The sequence below is a fragment of the Rhodnius prolixus genome, unplaced genomic scaffold, assembly GCF_049639745.1.
Source record: "Rhodnius prolixus isolate KJV_2025 unplaced genomic scaffold, Rpr scaffold_3, whole genome shotgun sequence".
Taxonomy (NCBI): domain Eukaryota; kingdom Metazoa; phylum Arthropoda; class Insecta; order Hemiptera; family Reduviidae; genus Rhodnius; species Rhodnius prolixus.
In genome coordinates this window covers 50442164-50466235 of record NW_027411603.1, presented here as the reverse complement: position 1 = coordinate 50466235, position 24072 = coordinate 50442164, and the positions used below count along the sequence as shown (strand labels likewise).

Genomic DNA, 24072 nt, shown 5'->3' with positions numbered 1-24072 from the left:
GCTGACTCTATTTCATGCTGAGCGGAAGTGCATACGTACAGTCTCTGGATACGTGCCCGCCTAGTGAGCTAACTGCTGGTCTGCCGTGTTCGGCTATTTCTATTCTGGAAGTTTACTAGGCTTGCACCAAAAAAACCATTATTGTCGTAACTTCGATCTGTTGGAAACAGAATCATGATGGCAGAATGCCAACTCGGTCTTCATGATTCTCTCTCGCTTCCTCCACAATTCTCCTCTCTCTCTGTCTCTCCAGAATTTAGACATTATGTTCGTGTTAAAATATTTTGAAGACTATTACTTCTTTTTTTTTTGCATCTCTTTGTTTGTTTAAATTACCCAGTTTCCTATATAAGACCCCCCTTGAGTCTGTCTTATTTAACGGCAGGCAACAGCTTATAGGATTGCCAAGAATTGTAGAAAAACAGATGTTTGAACAACTAAAGATGTTTTGTAAATACACTTGTTCGTTTCTGCTACGTATTCACGCTCTAAATAATTCTGCCACCAAGTAAACCAGTTGTCCGTCCGTGCGTAAGTGTGTTAATTTTCCGTACAATTTTCACCGTCGGGTGTGATGGGATGATCTTTCAGTACCGATTAAAAGCTTTCCACTCGTGATAAATATGTTTTGAATTTACTGTTTCTGAATCATTCATGCATGCACTTTTTCAAGTTTTCTTGTGACTTTCTAATATAAGTCGCGTCAACAACTGATGCCATTGGCGCCCGGAGCTTTTTTCGGCGCACTGCAGTCTCGTTGCAGAAACAATATAGTCCTTCAGTGAGCTGTAAGAAGCTCCTAGGAAAAGGTTATTTTTTTCCTCAAGTAAATATTCTTATTCTAAAGGATTGAGAAGAAACAAAAAAAAGAATAAAACTTAATTCAATTCTTTATATTTATATTAAAGATGGTCTTAGCACAATAACTCCCCCAAAAAAAAGACCGTAGTTTAAGAAGTAATCCTGGAAACAGACATCTTCCGTCAACGGCTTTGAAGTTTTCGAATCATCAACTACTAATTATCCCAAAAACCGCTTTAGAGGTAAGTAGTAACCGCCGAACATCCGTACCAGACAGGAAACATGGGTTTAAAACTAGTCAGTGTTACCACTTTAGCGATTCTGACATGAATCCGGAGTCTTTCTCATCTAGCAGCTGGGAAATTCATGATATATGGAGAGAAACGGGGACAGTCTCTCATAGCTTTCACTGGAATTAAACCTTTTTGTATGGTCTGAGTATTGTAAAGAAAAATAAGGAAATTAGAAAGTGCCTGCTGGATTAATAAAAACTACGTCATTATCCAGCATTGCGAGCGAACATTAAAAAATAGGATGAATAAATTAATGCCAGCTTCAGTCATTATAAACTTATTTATCGTCGAGCTTTCGGCCTAGGGACTAGGTCATCTTCAGAGCTAAATTACAATATACTGTTTTACAACATTAGAGAGTTGGTGCGTCTTCTGTCTTGTCTGTTCATGGACTGAATGCAAACAAGACAGAAGACACACCAACTCTCTAATGATGTAAAACAGTCCCTGAAGATGACCTAGTCCCTAGGTCGAAAGCTCGGCATAATAAAGTTTATAATGACTGATACTGGCATTAATTTTTCATCCTATTGAAACTATGATTCAGTCACCAAAAAGAATGAACAGTAATTTAAAAATAGTAAATTTTTACTATTTATTATTTAATAGAGCACTTTGGAGAACTTTAGACTGATTAGACCTGAAGCGTTAGTGACGGAGTGGTGATACCTAAACGAGGTATTAAAATCTTGCAAGAATGATCACTTTAGATGTGGATTACTTGAGAATGTTTCCTGTAGGATTGACTGGAGAAATCCCATTTCATTTCCAGTCCAGTTCAGTCAGCAAGCAGTGGTATAATGGGGGAAGAACAGAATATCTTCGGACTGACAGAAGGGCCAAAGAAGTCACCAGATGGAAAACTAGATTTGAGTTTTTTTGATGAACAACCTGGAGAAATTGTTGACGCAATTGACGCCGGAAGTGAAAGTGGGCATTGTTGAAGGGATTTTCCAGCCTAAACGCCCCACAAACAACACAATCAGCGTGAGGAAAACAAACTGGAAAAGAGCATTTGCAGGCCACATATTTGTTTTTCCTTGAGGAAAAACTGACACTAATCCTCTTCTCTTTGTTAAAAAATTCCTTCCTGTATTTTCTTCTCAAATTTTCCTTTTATTTGACATATATCAAGTTTTTTTTCTTTTCCCATCCTGTTCGGTGCTAATCAAGGTAGTGAAGTGCTATTTCCGGTTATGGGGGGGGGGGTCCAACGTTAAGTTTCTTCATGCGCTTCATGGCTCGAAAATTTGACTGTTTTTGCAACCACACATGTCGCTAATTTTCAATAATAATAAAACTCTTTAGAACTCGAAACTAGCGGAAAATACCGGAAAAATTTGTCCTGATCGTAATGTTTCCTCTTACGTGTGCTTTAGATAAAGAAAGAAAATCCTGTCACACTAAGAAAGAATACAAATGGCAGTGTAGTGCAACTGTTTACAATTATGTAGATGGCTAGATCTAGATGGAATAGATTGTGTACATCTGCAGAAGAGTCGGCTATAACCGTCACTGCTCTACCCTGTAGTGGATCTCGGTGAATGCGTAGGTGGATATGATGTTATTCAAATGAGCATCACGCTACAAAGTCACGGCTGCCTCTGGATCTGTCTATCCCGTTTCTATCGTCTTTCCTACTTCTTTCTGGACCCATTCTGGAGTAGATGTTATAAAAAAAGTTGTAGTCCTCTATCTTTTCTATCATTTGCTTTGTAGCTGCCTCTTTATCTGAACTTATTCCCTTGAATTTTCAAATACAGTCAAACCTTATCAAGTTCTCAGACACTCCCAAAACTCTTTCAAATCGGGAGTTAAAATGTGATTTTTTTTTTCTTGGTTTACTGGATTCGAGACTAAGACTGCCTGGTCCAGCTGAAGTTCCTTAAGACTGCCCGAAAACCTCCTTTTGTGGCGCTGTTGCTTATTGCCACCAGATTTTAGTCATCACAGCTACACATAAGTCGCTGAAATGGGGTGGACGGTGACAGCAGGACGCAAAAGGTTGCTGAAAAAGTTCCTGGCCAAAGTTCTCTCTCATGTTTCTATGCTGGATAAATTTTCCTCTACCGGAAATAACACTTTACGGAATATTAGTCATTTCTTTACTTCAACATGGACGGAAACTGGCCATCTAGATAATGTTGGGCCCCCAAACAAGCTGAAAATACATGCTCATCATGAGCCTTACAGGGTTATAGCCCTACAGAAAAAGAGGAAATTTACTTGCTGTGTGAACGATTACTGCCAAATCTCTGAGACCAGTAAAGCCAATATGTATTGTTGGTTTAGTGGGTTCGATTCCCCTGGTCTAGCCCTTGGATTTTATTTAATGGTTAATAAGAGAAATTTATAGTAAAGTATGTTAGGCGGCTATAGACTAGACCCGCAATGCTAAGATGTATTGTTGGTTTAGTGGGTTCGATTCCCCCGGTCTAGGTCTTGGATTTTATTTAATGGTTAATAAGAGAAATTTATAGTAAAGTATGTTAGGCGGCTATAGACTAGACCCGCAATGCTAAGATGTATTGTTGGTTTAGTGGGTTCGATTCCCCCGGTTTAGGCCTTGGATATTATTTAATGGTTAATATAAGAAATTTACAGTAAAGTATGTTAGGCGGTTATAGGCTAGACCCGCAATGCTAAGATGTATTGTTGGTTTAGTGGGTTCGATTCCCCCGGTCTAGCCCTTGGATTTTATTTAATGGTTAACATGAGAATTTATGGTAAAGTATCTTGTTAGTCGCCTCCGTCCATGACACCTAATTTGGTAGTTGGACGTAAAGCCTGCCTGAAATATAGGCGATTACTTTACTTACTGCCAAATCTAATGGGTAAAAAACGAACTTAATTTTTTTAATAAAATTTCTTCTCTTCCCGACAAGGACAGAGAAAAATCTGGAGTTAAAAAAATTTAGTTGTTTTTTTTTTATATTCTCGGCCCTAATTCAGCTTATACTCTTTTAAACCATCTTTATTCTTTCTTCCATGATCTGCTTAACCGGTTTCATGAAAATTTAATATTTTAAGGGAAAAATTCTAAAAGTAAAAGGAAAACTGAAAGTAATTTCCGAAGATGCCAAGCTCGTAGTTGGTTGGAGTTGAACTCGTAAGATTGGTTCAGTGTGGCCACAATTGCCAAGCCAGTTTGTGGAGAGTGTAATTGAAGAAAGTGTGCCACTTTGTGGAGTGTGGAGGGAATGAAGACAATGTAAAAGAAATCTAGTGGGTGGGGGGGAAGGCAGCCGCACTTTGATTGGCGGCTGGTAGTCAAACAACAGAAAAGGCACGTGAGAATCGAACTTCTCTACCAACTCACACCTTGTTCCGTTTTATTTACTATTTCTGTCTTTGTGTCCATTGTCCTTGGCACACAATCTAATATGGCCCACTTTGTGTTATTTAATTTTGTTTTATTATTATTGATTTCAAATTTGTTAAAGTTAACTTCAGTTTATTTTATTATATTCTCGCATGTACTTTACCTTAAGAATGATGGCGTGCTTTTGAATGTCCAAAATGGAAATTTTACAATAAGCTAGGAAGTCGTGCGAGTATATTGTGTATATATATTTAACAGGTTTTTGTTACTTAGAGAGATGAAAACGAACTTTGGTCATACAGTTTCCGTTCGTTACGATTGTTTTGGCTTCCGGCCAAATCTAAAATAAGGAAGTGTCTGGATTAAAATTTAATTTTTTTTATACTACTGATATAAATAAATTTAGGTTTTTTTATTTAATTTAATGGTTAATATGAGAAATTTATAGTAAAGTGTGTTTGGCGGTTATAGGCTAGACCCGCAATGCTAAGATGTATTGTTGGTTTAGTGGTTTTGATTGGATTTTATTTAATGGTTAATAAAAGAAATTTACAGTAAAGTATGTTAGGCGGTTATAGGCTAGACCCGCAATGCTAAGATGTATTGTTGGTTTAGTGGTTTCGATTGGATTTTATTTAATGGTTAATAAAAGAAATTTACAGTAAAGTATGTTAGGCGGTTATAGGCTAGACCCGCAATGCTAAGATGTATTGTTGGTTTAGTGGTTTCGATTGGATTTTATTTAATGGTTAATAAGAGAAATTTATAGTAAAGTATGTTAGGCGGTTATAGGCTAGACCCGCAATGCTAAGATGTATTGTTGGTTTAGTGGTTTTGATTGGATTTTATTTAATGGTTAATAAGAGAAATTTATAGTAAAGTATGTTAGGCGGTTATAGGCTAGACCCGCAAAGCTAAGATGTATTGTTGGTTTAGTGGGGTTCGATTCCCGGTCTTTTGGCCTATAATGGTTAATTATAGTAAACTACGTTTGCTAGACGCCTCCGTCACGACACCTAATTTGCATTTATATTTAATTATTTCTTAAAGTTAACTATAATAATAGGCTAGCAGTTTTATTTAGTGCAATTGAAAATATTGATAGAATAACAAGTGTGATTGGTAACCGGCAGTGTATTTAACAAAATTTTTGTTTAACATGTTTTGAAAACGATTACAGTCTTTTTTCTCCTCTAAACTAGAGAATTCATCGTACCGAAGTGGAGTTCAAAGTGCTCTTTGATTTTTGGCAAATAAAAGTGAATCATGAACATAAATATTAAAGTACCACTTTGACAAGTTGGCTAATAGTGGTGTTTTGAAGTCTGGAACGATTTATATGTGATTAAAGCTCCTATGGGACCAATAGCGCTGCTAACAAAATGCTTTACCCTTTACATTACAACCCCTTTTTTTACAAACAGTCCTCAGGCCTCGCAACTGGTTCTCCCCCCCCCCCCAAACTTTTGTTATATTCATGAAGTCCCTGATTTAAAACACACACACACGATGTAATTCATATGAATAGGTTATGTAAAACAAACACAAATCTATATGGCTGACATTTCTGTGGTATGGGGGGAGGCCCCTCTTAATAATATTTTCATTACTTTTATTGTTAGCTCCTACTATTTATGAACCTTTGGCCCCTTAAGGGGTTGTGCATAATGTAGAATGGATTATTTATGATTGATTTTTTCTACATTCCTGAAGGAATGGCCGGAGAATGTGATCTTAAACAGTTCTCTGGATGTGAGGATACTTGGATGAGTCACTTTGTCAGGGATCTTGGCATCTCAGCACCAACTCAATTGCAAGCAGGATGTTTAGTAGATAGGCGCAACTATTTGGTTTTGGGGCGAACTTACAGGCCAGTCGACCTTTAAACTATTGCCGAAGATGGACAGCATGGATGCGGTTTAGTAAGTAGTTTTCATCCTGATTGAATACCTTACCAAACATGTCGCAAGAATGGCCCACGAAGAGATCCCGTACAAGCTCCTACAGGAAGTCCCTGACCGCAAAAGGAGAGTTGAGAGACCATAGCTGAGATGGTTCGACAGTGTGACGCAGGATACCAGGCAGTTATTGCAAGAGAAGGGAGCGATTGGCCGGAGTAAGATCGAGAAGGCCAGGACCCAACTAACTGGGTTCTAGTGCCATTGAGAGTGAGAGAATGCCGTTTCAAAACTGCGTAGTTACCGGCTTGATGGAGAACAGTACACACCCTATTTTCACCAATCTGCAGGCTCCTCTCTTCTCGGTGCTCCAATTGAGATCCTGGATAATTACCAGGGTTCTAGCGAGTCCCTGTAAGACATTATTGGTGGGTTGGGTTATCTGCAACCAAGAAATGTGGTTATTTGCAAGTTCCACTCACTTCCTGGGATATTTTGGTAGAGAGTTCAGTAAATAACCTCAGCAGAGTTGAACATGTAGATCCTCCCTAGAACTCTCTCAATTTCTTAAATTAAGGAATCTATGGAATATTTAGGGAGTGTTTTAGGGAGGAAAGGACACCTCGGAGTGGCTCCTGTTTTCTTCTGGACTCCCAGAGAGCGCCAATCATTGGGTAATCTCTACAAAGAATTTCTAAAGTGAAAAGCATGAATCAATCTTAACTAAAAAGAAAGAAATTGTACCAAAATTAAATATTTCACTCAGGACAAAACTATTAGATTTTACAATAAATAACTAAACCAGAATTATCACTTTACTAAATCGATTTGCTTGTCGAATCCGGCTCCTTCGATTATTCCTGTTCAAGTTGAAAAATGTTCTAGAAAATTTGTTTTTTGATTAATTTTTCACAGGGAAACTGTGATTAAAGCCATTTTTAGGTAAAGGGAGAGGGCGGGATTTTCCATTTAAGGGCTATTCCAATGTAATTTATGGTCTCATCACTTATCTATTATTAAGGAGGATTAAATGTGACGTAACCGGATGTGTTTTGAAAAATCTTTTTCTTTTTTTTTTTAATTATATTTGTTTATTTTTTAAACTTATTGTCGGTTTATCACTTTTATTTGAAACATTTATCCAGGAAAATGTTTTTCCCTAAAGTTGGGCTTATTAAGTTAAACTCCTTTCTGAAGTTCCGTTTATTGTTCGAACTCTTAACATTACGATAATTCATTTAAGACCACATTCAGAATTCAGACAACGACGAAAACAGCCTTCAAAAGGGGTAATTTGATCTTGCTTAAAACATTAACTATGATAAGGCCTATCAATTTTGGATTTTTGCCGAATACACTGATTCTGACGGTAATTCTGAGGAAACTATGACATCACCCTTTTTTTTTTACAATAGAATCGTCATATTACGCGTACAATCATGAACCCAACTATCGTTTTAGTACAAACTCTAACTTTTAAAATAAACATAAAACTGCTGTTCAAATGTAAACAAACATTAATCGAGTCATTTTATTTTATTTTTTTAATCGATCAACCATTTCGATTTACGAGGGTCGTTTGAAAAGTCCGTGCAAAAATAAAAGCTACTTAATTTTTTGGGGTAAACCTTTTTCATTTTTCAACATAGTCTCCTTTTACTTCGTCCAACGCTGCTCTAGTTTGTTGATCCCTTCCGAATAATAGGATTTGTCCAAGTCTGAAAAATAGCCATTCGTTTCTGCAATCACTTCCTCGTTTGAATAAAATCTTTTTCCCGCCAGCCATTTCTTCATATTGGGGAACAAATAGTAGTCCGAGGGAGCCAAGTCTGGAGAATAGGGGGAGATGTGAAACGAGTTGGAACCCTATTTCCATTAATTTTGCGACCACAACTGTTGAGGTGTGAGCTGGTGCGTTGTCGTAATGGAAAAGGACTTTTTTGTGGGCCAATCGTGGGCGTTTTTCTTGCAGCTCGGTTTTCAAACGGTCCAATAACGATGAATAATATGCACCTGTTATAGTTTTACCCTTTTCCAGATAGTCGATGAGGATTATTCCTTGCGAATCCCAAAAGACAGTCGCCATAATCTTTCCGGCCGAAGGAACGGTCTTCGCCTTTTTTGGCGCAGATTCCCCCTTGGTAACCCATTGTTTAGATTGTTCTTTGGTCTCAGGAGTGTAGTGATGTATCCATGTTTTATCCACAGTGACGAAACGACGCTTAAAGTCCTGCGGATTCTTCTGGAACAGCTGCAAACCGTCCTTGCAACACTTCACACGATTTCGTTTTTGGTCAAGCGTGAGCAATCGCGGCACCCATCTTGCGGATAGCTTTGTCATGTCCAAATGTTGATGCAAAATATTATGTACCCGTTCATTCGAGATGTCCACAGCACTAGCAATCTCACGCACCTTCACTCTTCTGTCATCCATCACCATATCATGGATTTTATCAATGATTTCTGGAGTAGTAACCTCAACAGGGCGTCCAGAGCGTTCAGCGTCACTTGTACCCATATGGCCACTCCGAAAATTTTGAAACCACTTATAAACTGTTCTAATCGAAGGTGCAGAGTCACCATAATGTTTATCAAGCTTCTCTTTAGTCTCCTGAGGCGTTTTGCCTTTCATAAAGTCCATTTTTTGAAAATCACTCGACTTCCTCGATTCAAACGAATGCCAAACACAAAGATACAGACCGATCTGGCTGAAACTTGGTGTGTGTTCTTCCAAGAGATGCTACTAACTAAACATAACCTCGATACGCGCCAGTGGTGCTATCTCTCTGACTTTGCACGGACTTTTCAAACGACCCTCGTATTGTTATAGTTATGAAAACTTAAAACGTTAATATGGTGTATACAGTGTTGTTATTTTAGAAGACAAAGCATGGAGAGGGGAGCACACTAAAATAGCCTTGAATTATTTAGCAATTCCACCAGCAATAAATTATCAGCTGGCCAGTTCTCCCCCTCTCGCGTAGATCGTCGTGGTCAGAGCTAATCACGTTCTGACTGTTTAATACCTGTTATCAGTAACAGTCGGGAATATTATCTATATACTGTTAATGAAATTATCATTATTATTGTAATTATCACTTCACAAACAATAATCTAAAACCTCTTTCATTGAATATAATTGTTAGAATTATCTCGAGAGTGGCTTACGAAGCAGACTGTCGTGCCAAAAAGAATCTACGACGTTTTTTCCCCCACTCCAATCAATTATCAGACTAATGTGATAATAACAGGTAGCTGAATAATTAGGATACCTGCATTCCTTGTCCAACTATTAGGAACTTCTCCAGTATCTTTTTGGCACTACTAATTTTTATCATACACACTAACTCACATTACTTTCACTTTTCCTGTTTTTCACCCATTTCCCCCACTTAGAAAATACTTATTTGAAACACTTCTTGAAGAGGAAAAGTAAAAGCTATCTTGATCTCAAAATTTTTTATACTAGTTTTCGCCGAGAATACGTCGTTATAACTTCCTGTTTGTGATAGTATTTATATTTGTTGATTTTCTCCCTCGCAGCGCGCATGTTTTTACTGTTTCTCGTCGTATTTTCATCCATTATCAGAGTTTGATTCATCAGTTTGGTTTTTGAGAATTTAACTTGCAACTATGTTTCTGTCAGACACTACTATAGTTAAAAAAAAAAGTAATTCATCAGTGTGGACGGAGGCGACTAGCAAACATACTTTACTATAAATTTCTCATATTAACCAATCAATAAAATCCAAGCCTAAAGACCGGGAATCGAACCCACTAAACCAACAATACATCTTAGCTTTGCTGGTCTAGCCTATAACCTCCAAGCGGATCTAGCCAAGGTAGTCATCATGGCATTAAAGGTGAACTTCTTTCTAGAAACGTGCCAATTAGGGATGCCATCTTTGAATATGTGATGTAGGCTTTTAAGAAGAAGTGCATTGGCTCCCCTCTTTCAAGAATTTCTTTGGAAAGTTTGGTCCTTTAATTTAGGGAGCTATTCCCAGAGATGTTTTGGATCCGTCAGGCTCCCCATACTACCTAGGATTTTTTTCCCAGATAACCGAAATGATTCCTGCACGATGAAAAGAGTATTCATCAACTTCTTGCGCAGGTCCTCTACTTTGTAAACATTGTTCATTCCTTTAAGCTGGGACAAGCACAGGGAGCCATGATCTCTGAAATAACAGCCAGTATCTTGTGAGTATTTTACACCATTTTCTGCCTTTAACTTTGTCGGTCATAATTAAGAGATCAATAGCTTTTATATTTCTTGGTGCTTCTACAATCTAACTGAAGACAATAGTGAGAAATCTGTAAAGCCTAGTATTAATTTAGTTGCCTTTTTTTCTCTCTGAAATTGTTTGTAAATGTGTAAAAATAAGAAGATTGTGGATGTGATAATATAATTGTTGGGAAAAGAGACGTGAGAATCATAACCGGATGTAGACTTGAATAAACCTGGAGGTACTGAAATGTTTCAGAGCCTAAAGAAAATTTGTGTTATAAACTGGAAAACGCTCACTTTTGTTACTGGAGAAAACTTACAACGGAAACTCTGCTTGCAGACAATGAAGACTTGCTGTTGGATCCCGGAAGTTGGATTATTACTTACCATTTGTGACCATGAGCATACAGTAATAATTAACTGTAAAACTGAATATGGAAGCCAAAAACTTTCAAATGTTAGCGATGATGGCGGGGGGTCCTAGAAAACCGATTGGCTTTATTTAATATCACCTAGACTAAACCGCTGGGGTTATTCTTAACATACCCAGGCAAGTGTGAAGACAGAGTAATGGCTGGTATATCTTGGAAGAGAAGGGGTTAATGTGGTGTGTGTGACCCTTAGCAGGAAGGGCCAAGTCGTATGTCTTCATGCGCCCCCTTCCCTCAGTAAAAGGGCAGTGACTGGCCGCACAGTATCCCAAAGGGTCCTAGTACCGACCTCCTACTAGCTAGCTACTAGACCTACAACATGTTGCCAATAATTTTCACTCGAACAAGAAGAGTTGAATAGAGGGGAGGCAATGTTGAAAATGCTTTTACAGAGCTTGGAAAATATGAGTGCTTTTCTTTTTTTCCTTTAGAAAAACTTTCTCCCGCTACTTCTCTGTAAATACAGTTATCAGGATTTCCGTTTAACTTCGAATGCTGCTGAATTTTTCCGTCAAGTGTGCACAAATTACTTTTACACCAATACAACAGACATGCCCGTCTGTTCAGATAAATAACCATGGTTATAGCATAACGTCTATTCAGGACCGATACCCTAGGGTTTTCCTTGAGTAATGGACCCAACTTGGAACACACTTACATTTCATTTCACCTGACAGTGATGCTGTACATCAGGGGTCCACAGACTACAGCCCGCGGGCCACATGCGGCCCCCTGAGGCCATTTATCTAGCTCCCGCCGCACTTCCGGAAGAAGCAAATTGGTGGTCAGTAAGAGAAGCACAGGATGCATCCTCAAAGCGCAGCTGGCGTCACTCATGTACAGTACTACTTCCAGTGACGCTCCGGAAGCAGTGTAAAATAACAGCCAGAAGTAGAAAGAAACCCGACATTGGACCATCTCATTAGCCAAAAGCAGGTCAATAATTCCCACAGAAATACTGGGCAGTTTGTTGATTTAAATTTGCTTGTTCTTCATTTGAAATATTCTATTTGTTCCCGTTTTTTTACTTTAAAATAGTTTGTTTTATAGTCCGGCCCTCCAACGGTCTGAGGGACAGTGAACTGGCCCCCCTGTGTAAAAAGTATGGGGACCCCTGCTCCTACATTATAATCACTAAATGTGTGTATACATAAAGGCGTAAATAAAGAAAGAAAAAATTTTTTCTATGAGTTTCCATCGTTTCTGGAAAAATCATAAATACATGGAACACTCTTTTCCGGTGAAAAGTCTCTGTAATTGGACACACTGGCAAAACTTCCTGTAACTCGTAAGGTTAAACTTTGCACTGGCGGTTACACAGTAAGAGAAGCAGGAAGTTAACATTCTTTACCGCGCCCGCTCATTGCGTGCTTACGAGTGTCTTTATTACAAATTAATTTAACTAATAAACCTCATAATCGTGCATGTTGAAACATGTTAATTACTTTTTGTGTTAAGCCATTAACTTGATTATCAAAATATTATATTGTAACATTTAAATTATTAATCAGTTTCATATTATGGGGGTTCTGGATGGGGGGCCACTAACCGAGAGGCTGAGTGGAGGCAGACGGACGCCGTCTTCTCAGGGTTGGCAGTCAGTGGATAATGGGTTTAAATGTTAATTACTTCCTACTACTGCAGCTGATAAGGGTTGCTGTGGTTTTCATTTTTGGCATTGGAACAGGAAAGGATGTATAAGAAAACGCGCGAAGGATGATGTAAGAAAACGGGGTGATGTTGAAAAATAAACAGGATGAGAAGTTAATAAAGAACTAACCGGATAACGATTAAAAAGAAGAATAAGAACACAGGGTAAATTTTGGAAAAGAAAAAAGGATGAGGATGAATGAATAAGCCGAGTAAGGATGTATAAGCTGAGTAAGGATGAATAAAATAACGGGATAAAAATGAATAAGAAAACAGGCCAAAGATGAATAAATAATAGAATAAAGTACCTTTTCCAGGACTCTACTGATTTACTGGAAAATTCCAGCTTATTAACAAGACAGAGAGTTTGTGCTTCTATTTAGAGGTCAATAAATTTTAATGCTATAAATTATTCTGCATTTAATTTTTTTTATAAATTATTTATAGAAAAGCCTAAAATTACAACAAAACCGGCTGCTGTACAGAACATATTGCTCATCATTTAGCTGTATTTTCGCAAATGATTTTACTAAACTTCGTACACTTATATACACTTATATCTTATAAAGTAAAGTTATCTCCTACTCTTTCAGGCGGGGCTTAACGTCCAACTACCAAATTAGGTGTCTTGGACGGAGCCGACTAGCAAACATACTTTACTACCAATTTCTCATATTAACCATTAAATAAAATCTAAGGCCTAAGACCGGGGGAACCGAACCCACTAAACCAACAATACATCTTAGCTTTGCGGGTCTAGCCTATAACCGCCTAACCTACTTTACTACCAATTTCTCATATTAACCATTAAATAAAATCTAAGGCCTAAGACCGGGGGAATCGAACCCACTAAACCAAGAATACATCTTAGCTTTGCGGGTCTAGCCTATAACCGCCTAACATACTATAAATTTCTCATATTAACCATTAAATAAAATGCAAGGCCTAGACCAATTTTCTTATTCTGAAAAATGTATTAATCCCTAATACTTCCAGTGTTACTAGGACTTGCCTGTTTTTAGGCGATGTGATATCCGGCACAAGAAAAAAAAATCATAGATTTCCCACAAAGTTAAATGGCGAGAATCAATCTCACAGGATTTCTGGCCTTCGGCATCAGATACTGTTGAGATCCTGAACACTACATCACTCTGCTACTTATCTAGTCAACATAGTGTCGTTGTTAACGTCGCTCCGTCGTAGGCGGATATTAGCCCTAAAAGCAGAACGTTGTAGCACCCACAAGGTGTAATGTACATACATGCGTACTGCCTTCCCCCCACCACTCTGTACGTAGTATCTGAAATCCAAATGTGTGTTTACATCTCGGAGCAGGTAAACATTTCACTTGGCCCCACTCTGCACTCCAACTTAGCTGTTTATCTCATATAGTAAATGTAATCCACTTTGTCACACTCAATTTGAATATCTCCCTTGCAATCCTCCATTGTTCGCTTTCAACCCCCTCCTCAGGAAATTTTTTTAGTTCAAGTTCAAATTGTAATTCTCTTCGACTTAATTAATTTAATTAAAAAGCGATAAATTAATTTCTGAAATCCCAAAGTGATTGAATTAATTAAAAAAAAAAATTAAAATTAAAATAGATTAGATTATATTAATCTTAGAATAGATTGTATTAATTATATTTTTCTAGGAGAAAAAAAATAATAATGGACAAAAATGGTGACATTTTAATTAACAAAACAATATTAATTATAATTAATAATTAAAAAATAATAATAAAAAAATCCAAAAAGGAAACAGAAAAAAAAATTAAGTGAAAATTAAAATAAAATGAACAAGTTAAAATGTAAAGTTAACAAGAGTTGGGAAACTTTATAACAGCATTTTCTCCAAATGTAAAACAATATTTTTAACTCGGAAAAGTTGTTGAATTTTTATAGTAGCGATGGGGGAGGGTCCGGGAAAATTGCTAAGAGAGAGAGAGAGCGTGAGAGAGAGAGCGAGAGAGAGAGAGAGCGTGAGAGAGAGAGCGAGAGAGAGAGAGAGCGAGGGAGAGGGAAAAGCGAATGAGAGTTTTTCCTTTTACCACAATTACAACACGAAAATTTTGGTTATTTTTTCTGTTATGATTTTCATTTAATTGGTTTTATCATATTTATTATTAAAAGGTTTTTATACAATTAACATACTTTACTATAAATTTCTCATATTAACCATTAAGTGAAATCCAAGTCTTAGATCGGGGGAATCGAAACCACTAAGCCAACAATACATCTTAGCTTTGCGGGTCTAGCCTATAACCGCCTAACATACTTTACTATAAATTTCTCATATTAACCATTAAGTGAAATCCAAGTCTTAGATCGGGGGAATCGAAACCACTAAACCAACAATACATCTTAGCTTTGCGGGTCTAGCCTATAACCGCCTAACATACTTTACTAGAAATTTCTCATATTAACCATTAAATAAAATGCAAGGCCTAGACCGGGGAATCGAACCCACTAAACCAAGAATACATCTTAGCTTTGCGGGTCTAGCCTATAACCGCCTAACATACTTTACTACCAATTTCTCATATTAACCATTAAATAAAATCTAAGGCCTAAGACCAGGGGGAATCGAACCCACTAAACCAATAATACATCTTAGCTTTGCGGGTCTAGCCTATAACCGCCTAACATACTATAAATTTCTCATATTAACCATTAAATAAAATGCAAGGCCTAGACCAATTTTCTTATTCTGAAAAATGTATTAATCCCTAATACTTCCAGTGTTACTAGGACTTGCCTGTTTTTAGGCGATGTGATATCCGGCACAAGAAAAAAAAATCATAGATTTCCCACAAAGTTAAATGGCGAGAATCAATCTCACAGGATTTCTGGCCTTCGGCATCAGATACTGTTGAGATCCTGAACACTACATCACTCTGCTACTTATCTAGTCAACATAGTGTCGTTGTTAACGTCGCTCCGTCGTAGGCGGATATTAGCCCTAAAAGCAGAACGTTGTAGCACCCACAAGGTGTAATGTACATACATGCGTACTGCCTTCCCCCCACCACTCTGTACGTAGTATCTGAAATCCAAATGTGTGTTTACATCTCGGAGCAGGTAAACATTTCACTTGGCCCCACTCTGCACGCCAACTTAGCTGTTTATCTCATATAGTAAATGTAATCCACTTTGTCACACTCAATTTGAATATCTCCCTTGCAATTCTCCATTGTTCGCTTTCAACCCCCTCCTCACGAAATTTTTTTAGTTCAAGTTCAAATTGTAATTCTCTTCGACTTAATTAATTTAATTAAAAAGCGATAAATTAATTTCTGAAATCCCAAAGTGATTGAATTAATTTAAAAAAAAAATTAAAATTAAAATAGATTAGATTATATTAATCTTAGAATAGATTGTATTAATTATATTTTTCTAGGAGAAAAAAATAATAATGGACAAAAATGGTGACATTTTAATTAACAAAACAATATTAATTATAATTAATAATTAAAAATAATAATAAAAAAATCCAAAAAGGAAACAGAAAAAAAAATTAAGTGAAAATTAAAATAAAATGAACAAGTTAAAATGTAAAGTTAACAAGAGTTGGGAAACTTTATAACAGCATTTTCTCCAAATGTAAAACAATATTTTTAACTCGGAAAAGTTGTTGAATTTTTATAGTAGCGATGGGGGAGGGTCCGGGAAAATTGCTAAGAGAGAGAGAGAGAGAGCGAGAGAGAGAGAGCGAGAGAGAGAGAGCGAGAGAGAGAGAGCGAGAGAGAGAGAGAGCGAGGGAGAGGGAAAAGCGAATGAGAGTTTTTCCTTTTACCACAATTACAACACGAAAATTTTGGTTATTTTTTCTGTTATGATTTTCATTTAATTGGTTTTATCATATTTATTATTAAAAGGTTTTTATACAATTAACATACTTTACTATAAATTTCTCATATTAACCATTAAGTGAAATCCAAGTCTTAGATCGGGGGAATCGAAACCACTAAACCAACAATACATCTTAGCTTTGCGGGTCTAGCCTATAACCGCCTAACATACTTTACTATAAATTTCTCATATTAACCATTAAGTGAAATCCAAGTCTTAGATCGGGGGAATCGAAACCACTAAACCGACAATACATCTTAGCTTTGCGGGTCTAGCCTATAACCGCCTAACATACTTTACTATAAATTTCTCATATTAACCATTAAGTGAAATCCAAGTCTTAGATCGGGGGAATCGAAACCACTAAACCAACAATACATCTTAGCTTTGCGGGTCTAGCCTATAACCGCCAAACATACTTTACTATAAATTTCTCATATTAACCATTAAGTGAAATCCAAGTCTTAGATCGGGGGAATCGAAACCACTAAACCAACAATACATCTTAGCTTTGCGGGTCTAGCCTATAACCGCTCGGCTACCGTGGCGCCTTCCGATAATGGATTATTACATCTGGCTGCCTTCTTCGCGCAAATAATCCTGAAATTGTGCTGTCATGCACCATTATTTACTTGTTGCAACAATAGTTGCAGTATTAAATTACAATAAAAGATAAAAATATTAAGACGCAATACTTTTAATGAAGAACAAGAAGATTTACTACAAGAAAAGTTGAGGGGCTAATGAATGATGATGATTGGAAGATGATTACAGAGGGTGGAGCATAAAACTGCTGGAGATTGAGCCATGATCAATGCGGGATAATCCTTAGAGCAGACATGGCGCTTAAAGTCAAGGCTATATCGCTTTAAAACGTCTTTAAAAGCTGTTCGCTTCTTAATAAAGAACACAAATAAGGATCATGCGGTTTTATATGCAAACCTGGTGCACAAAAAAAGACCATGGTCTAGAGCGAGCAGTCTAATCTCATACCTGTATTTAGTATGGTATTATGGTGCCCATAGTATGGGGAAATCGATTCGCTCTTGTCAGGTATTAAATGGATTTAGCAAAATGGAATATCTCCCCACCACTAAAGCTCTAACCAATTACATAAATCCTATATACTGGTATATAAAGCACTTCGGCGCTTTTAATATATTATTCCCCGTGTATTATAAACTACCTCTGCTTGTTTTACCTTATTACAAGCTATATCTCTTCTATCTGAATTTAGTTAAGGATGCTATTTATGTTTTCACTGTGTTTCTACATTTCTATTACAACTAATAAGAGAAAATAATTTAGTATTGTTCAGGATTTGTTAATTCACAGGAAGTGAAAGTCTTTTGAAGTTGTTGGTGTCGAAACAATGTGGTATTCTTTGCAAATCTTCTTCTAGGGCTTAGATAAGGCCAAGGGCGCCTAGATTTTTAAGGGTAACATGTGTAGGAATGCCATTGGCCTAGGACTTTCAGATTGTTGGAACATTTACAGAGAATTTTCTTTCATTCCTCAAATTACTCAAGCTGCCAATCAAATGCACCTATTAAGATTTTAATCTTTTGATTCTCTTCAGCTACATCTTCAACATTTTCTCTCCCAGAGCTTCGTTAAGCCTTGAATATAGGCATTTAAATAAATGCCTACAACGCCTCTTTTTTTTTTTTAATTGTAAGGTCTGGAAGCTGGTAGGCAATATTGCCCTAGCACGAGGGAGGTGTTGACAGTATCATAGAACTTTGTCGCCCCAAATTTGGACTTAACAGTCGCGGTAAATATGTAAATATAGAGGAACTTATGCACAATCTGGAGGGGGGGCCAAAAACGTGAATCCCATGATAAGCTTGAAGTGAAGGTTCCGCTTTGTCGTAATACTTCCTGTTATGAGGGATACGAGAAAGTAAAATTCAGTCTCATTATCAAGATGGCATACTGTGTACAATTAGAGAATCAAGGCTTAACGAAGCTTTTAAGTATAAGTAAGTAATTGCCTATTTTTTCAGGCGGGGCTTTAGTCCAACTACCAGGTAGATGTCGTAAACGGAGGCGATTAGCGAACATACTTTACTACAAATTCCTCATATTAACCATTAAATAAAATCTAAGGCCTAGACCGGGGAAATCGAACCCACTAAACCAACAATACATCTTAGCATAGCGGGTCTAGCCTATAACCGCCTTGCTTACTTTACTATAAAGTTCTCGTATTAATCATTAAATAAACTCCAAGGCCTAGACGGGGGGAATCGAACCCACTAAACCAACAATTCATCTTAGCTTTGCGGGTCTAGCCTATAACCGCTCGGCTACCGCGCCGCCTGCTTTTAAGTATAGTTGAAGCTATTATTGAAGAGAATCAAAAACATTAAATCACCCATTTTTTTGGGGGGGGAAAAACCTGGAAAAAATAGGAGGAAAATGCTTGCTGAAGTATCTGGTGCTATACAAAACTATAATTAGGTTTGCTGGTAAGAACACCAGAGTGCAGATACTGACTAGTTAAAGCTCCTGTTCTCCGGAGTGGGGGGACTTCCAAGGTCAATGGCCGCTCTAGCTGCTGGTGTTAACTGGCAAGATGATGACGTGTCGACCACTCCTCAAGTGATGACGTTTCAACTTGTATATTAACCTCTTATATGATGATGACATCATGTCTCCCCTCCACCAAATTCACGCGTTATTCCTGCTGATTTATAACGGGGGGTTTTTCTATTGTAACATCACGTTCATCCTAGTGGTCTGTAACCTGCTTCTTGAATGATTCTTCTTCTCTTAACTTTCCCCTAGAAGTATATGTATGTCTTTGAGGAGCTAGAAATTTGAACAATAAGTTCTATGGATCCATATGTTTATGTAAGAAGATATGTCAGTGCCTTATCCGGTGGGAGTTCACATAATTTCCATCATCTTGCTGGGGTTACGAAGTCGAAAAAGGGACTAGTTAGGTTATCCCTTACATCTGGGCCTTCAACCTTAATCTCCTGACCAGCCATGATCCTGAGATGCTTCCACTAGCTGAACTATTCACCTGTTAGGTGCGGCATCCTCTGTACCTTCTCTCCCCAGGTTTATCTTCCATCGCTAATCTCAGACTGCGGCTGCTTTCAATTCCAGACCATTTCAACCTTCCTCGCTTCACACACCCTTGCTTTGGGATCTTGCTACTTAAAATTTTGTGCTGATGTGGAAATCCTTTTAGAAGATCTACAGATTTCCGGCATCGGGCGAAGGTAAGACTCCATACGATTTCAGAGTAGCGAACACCTTGTTGCAGAATATCAAGCTCGCATAATCTTTGGCTATCTTTTGAAATATTCTGTTAACTCTCGCACGCTCAAATGCAAGCTATTCGCTGACATCATTTCCATTTCCGGGAGGCCTCAAAGAAAACTCATGGAAGTGAAAGTAATGAAATAAAAAAAGGGTACTTTCCGGTAAACAGATTTTAACATGAAGCTTATTATTGTCGATTCCTAAATTGATACCCAAAACAAAATATCAAATTTAAACTTTTAGCGAACCCAATATGTCCAATATATAGTTCTAGTTTTTAGGGAGAAACTAAAGGAATCCTCCAATTTGAATCCTCCAGAAATCTGAATGAAAGATGATCTGGGCAGCAGTGTCTAGGACGGAAGGAAGTGAGGTAGAGACGCGCGACAGGCATCTCAGGTATGCAGTCCTATCTAGCCTGCCGAGCGTTCAACCAACCAGCATTTGTTATTCCACCTTAAGCCAACAGACAGGTTTACTGTTCGTTTGATTTGTAGGTCCAAATAATGAAATAACTGAAATCATAATCTGGTGACAAAACAAGACTTATTTTTACTGACAAATTTTTTTATTTAATATTTTGATAATTAATATCAATTTATACAAGTGGTCCAGCTCACTTAGTAACTGGATCTGTGAGAGATCGGTGAAGCTGTTTATACTTGAAATAGAAGTGTTCATTAATGAGAAAAAAAAGACGGAAAAATCAATACCTCTCTTGGGAAAAACAGTGTGCCCCAGTTTTCAGTGCCCTATAAAAATTTTCTCTTTTTAAACAGGACGTATTTTCCTGATTCCCTTGAACCAATAACCATCTCATTCACATTTTAATAAAAGCTTTTAGCGAAGTACGTATCCTATAAAAAAAAATCAGGAGAAGTAAGAAGAGGAATTGATTCAAATGAGGGGAAAATTCAATGAGAATAGTTTGATAATAAGACGCCTGATTGGGTATTCAAGTTTATTGGGGAATTTCATTAAGAAATAAATTTGCATTTAAAAAAAAGGAAGCGGAAGAGAAAGAATGAGGAAGTAATTTAAGACTTTTTGCACCTTTCTCTTGCCTTCAGGAAGTGGAAGTTTTGCAATCATCGCTAAGAAGGTATCCAGCTATAAATTGTTGTCAAGTAAAAACCCAAAGAGGTTGATGTGGATGCACCAATAGTATTTATATCCAGTTAGCAGACGTCAGTTTTATTCCTTGACCAATTGAGTTAGTTGAGATCAACAGCTGTTAGCGTTTAGCGAACCAATTCATCCGAACTCTAGCTCAACATCGCATTCACTCATTCCATTTTATGCAACTTATACAGTTAACCACAATAGAGCTTTAAAAAGTCGAGGCAAGATAAGGCTTCTTAGCTCTTCCCCCCTTTTGGTGTACTCGGGGAGGAATAATGGAACGGGGAAATGAAATAAAATGGGTTTTTCACAAGATTTTTCCATGTCAAGAAATGTTAATGTATTTTTTTTTCTGTTTTCAGGATTAAAGCTGTGATTGTGAACCAAAAAATTGAATCTGGAAAAAAGTAAGTGAAGTTTTTAAATAAATAGCAAAATTCTTGTTTAACTTTGTTGGTTTGTTGTTATTATTACTTCCGGTCTAATCCCAGATGTCCTGGAGTGTAATAACAAAGTACCGGTCCATTAAAGGATACCAGTCACATAGAAATATGCGGACATTTCATGTTCACAACTATTTGCAGTTCGAAGTAAATATTTCGGTCCAATGCCAAGGCTGCAGTTCCAATGGAACTGTTCCAGTGTCCAAAAGTACTGTAAGGCACTAACCGAACCATCTCTATTTCCCGTGGCCTTTATATTCCAAGCCCTAGTTCTGCATACTTTTGGTTTTCCACTCCTGAAGGAGGCCTGGGAGCAGCAATAACCATCATCAGTCCCTGTGGGTCCGGATTAAAATAGACCCATCATCATGTTGAATTAGAATAAACCCAGCATCTATGCCTGTCGTAGGAGGCGACTGAAAGAGACCCATTTTGCTCGCTATCCTAGAGTTCCTATCCTTCCCCTTTCCCTTTTTCTTTGCCTCATTCCTTTCCTTTTAGTAAAAGCCTATTTTTTCAGGGGAAGGCTTAACGCCCAACTACCAAATTAGGGAGCATCGAACGGAGGCGACTAGCAAACGTACTTTACTATAAATTCATCATATTAACCATTAAATAAAATTCAAGGCCTAGACTGGGGGAAACGAACCCACTAAACCAACAATACATCTTAGCTTTGCGGGTCTAGCCTGTAACCGCCTAACATACTTTACTACAAATTTCTTACATTAACCATTAAATAAAATTCAAGGCCTAGACCGGGGGAAACGAACCCACTAAACCAACAATACATCCTAGCTTTGCGGGTCTAGCCTATAACCGCCAAACACACTTTACTACAAATTTCTTACGTTAACCATTAAATAAAATCCAAGCCCTAGACCAGGGGAAACGAACCCACTAAACCAACAATACTTCTTAGCTTTGCGGGTCTAGCCTATAACCGCCAAACACACTTTACTGCAAATTTCTCATATTAACCATTAAATAAAATCCAAGCCCTAGACCAGGGGAAACGAACCCACTAAACCAACAATACAACTTAGCTTTGCGGGTCTAGCCTATAACCGCCAAACATACTTTACTGCAAATTTCTCATATTAACCATTAAATAAAATCGAAGGCCTAGACTGGATATCGATATATCATAGACATAAATTATTTTATTTATTTTTTCATTAATGAGATTATTACGCCCGCAGCATGTTTTAGTGCATTTCTGTATAGTGTTCGCTCTGACAGTAAGCTTATAAGATGAAGAAGTTGCTAGAAAAGAGAAACTCTTAAGAACCAGCAACTGAATTCTATCCTGATCAAAGATCATATCCAGGCACTTACCCCTTTTTTTACAGCTCTTGCAGTCACTCATAAATTAAATTTCATCCTCTTCCAGTAAGACTGGCCAAAAACTTAGAGCTTAATCATAAAACTTAATTGCTTAAAAAAACTACCTACTAAAATAAAATAAATAGAAGTTAGTAATAGTAACAAAATTAGCACGATAATTAGATAAACTTATATAAGCATTTTGAAGCTTTTAAAATTATACTGTAGGAGCGTGTAATAAAGCTTTGAAAAGGTCACAAATAAGAAGTGGGTAAGCTGGTGTTGTTGTTAGACAAAAGCTGAGCTTTATTATAGTAGTGGATGGAGAGTTTTGTGCACAAATAAGCTGACGATGAGACAGAGAGAGTATCTTAGTGTGTGTGTGTATGGTAGTTTTAAGTGGAAAGTCCTAACTTTAAAGGTGTAATTACAGTAGCCTGTGTGTATACTCGGCTAGCCCAGGCTTACCAACCTTCTATATTGAGGCAATGTACTCTTGGTACTAGTGTTTTAAGGTTTAACGTAGAGAGGTTGGTAACACTTTATTGTGCTATAGTGTAGTTGTAGATTTCCTTTGTATGTATGTGTGTGTATTGTTCAGCTCTTACCTGCCACCTAAACCTTCTATTTGTTTACTACTAACGCGACATACAATTACAAAACGAGTAAACACTAAAGCGATCTTTTAACAATTCACTATTTCTTTTTTGCACTTTTAAAATTCTGCGAGACTCTTTATAAACACGAAAGTTTGTGTATCTCAAACGTTTTGATAATTAAAATTCAATAAACGAAAACTCTCGTATCTCAAGCTGGATTCGATGATTAAAAGGTCCTCTCTCCTCTTTGCGTAGATTGCGATGAGAAGGAGGATTTCAAGACAATATAATAATGATATGTGCCAGTTATGTGGTAGAAAGGAAACGAATGTTTGACGATATATACAGGTATTTAGATGCACCATTTCGCTACGAAGACATAATACTCTCCAGCAACATCTATGTGCTTAAATCTGTAGCAGAGCTAGCAATGAAATATGGAATGTATTTAAAAGGTATAGCCGAATTAGAATGAATGGAAGAAATGATTAGAGAAGGATTACGTGATTTCAATTTCGGTTAAGCTAGTATAAGGATGGCAGGAATATAGAGTGCTGATCCATCATTAGTTGTTAGGTTTATGTAAATAGTTGTATATAGTAGAGGGATGAATGTGTGAAGCGAATGTATTTATAAGTAAGAATGGAGAGTGAGTGATATTCTAGTGATGCTGGCTGTATGGCGAAAGCCAATGCCAAAAAAAAAATGATTAAAGGAAAGAATAAAGGGGACCCTAGATCTGAATCTGTTTATCCGTGGAAACTGTAATGGCGTCATAGAAAGAAAGAGAGAGAGATCGAGGTGCCAACCAATCACGAATTTAGATGCTCTT

General features: G+C 37.3%; 1 protein-coding gene across 2 annotated transcripts in view; it reads left to right on the top strand.

Annotated features, from left to right (window-relative positions):
• Hers (Histone gene-specific Epigenetic Repressor in late S phase) overlaps positions 1–24072 on the top strand; it is a 343933-nt gene that overhangs the window by 60620 nt on the left and 259241 nt on the right. For both annotated transcript variants that reach the window (XM_074124182.1, XM_074124181.1), the window contains exon 2: positions 21235–21279. The gene's annotated coding sequence lies outside the window, so the exon portion shown is untranslated. The remainder of the gene's footprint in view (positions 1–21234; positions 21280–24072) is intronic.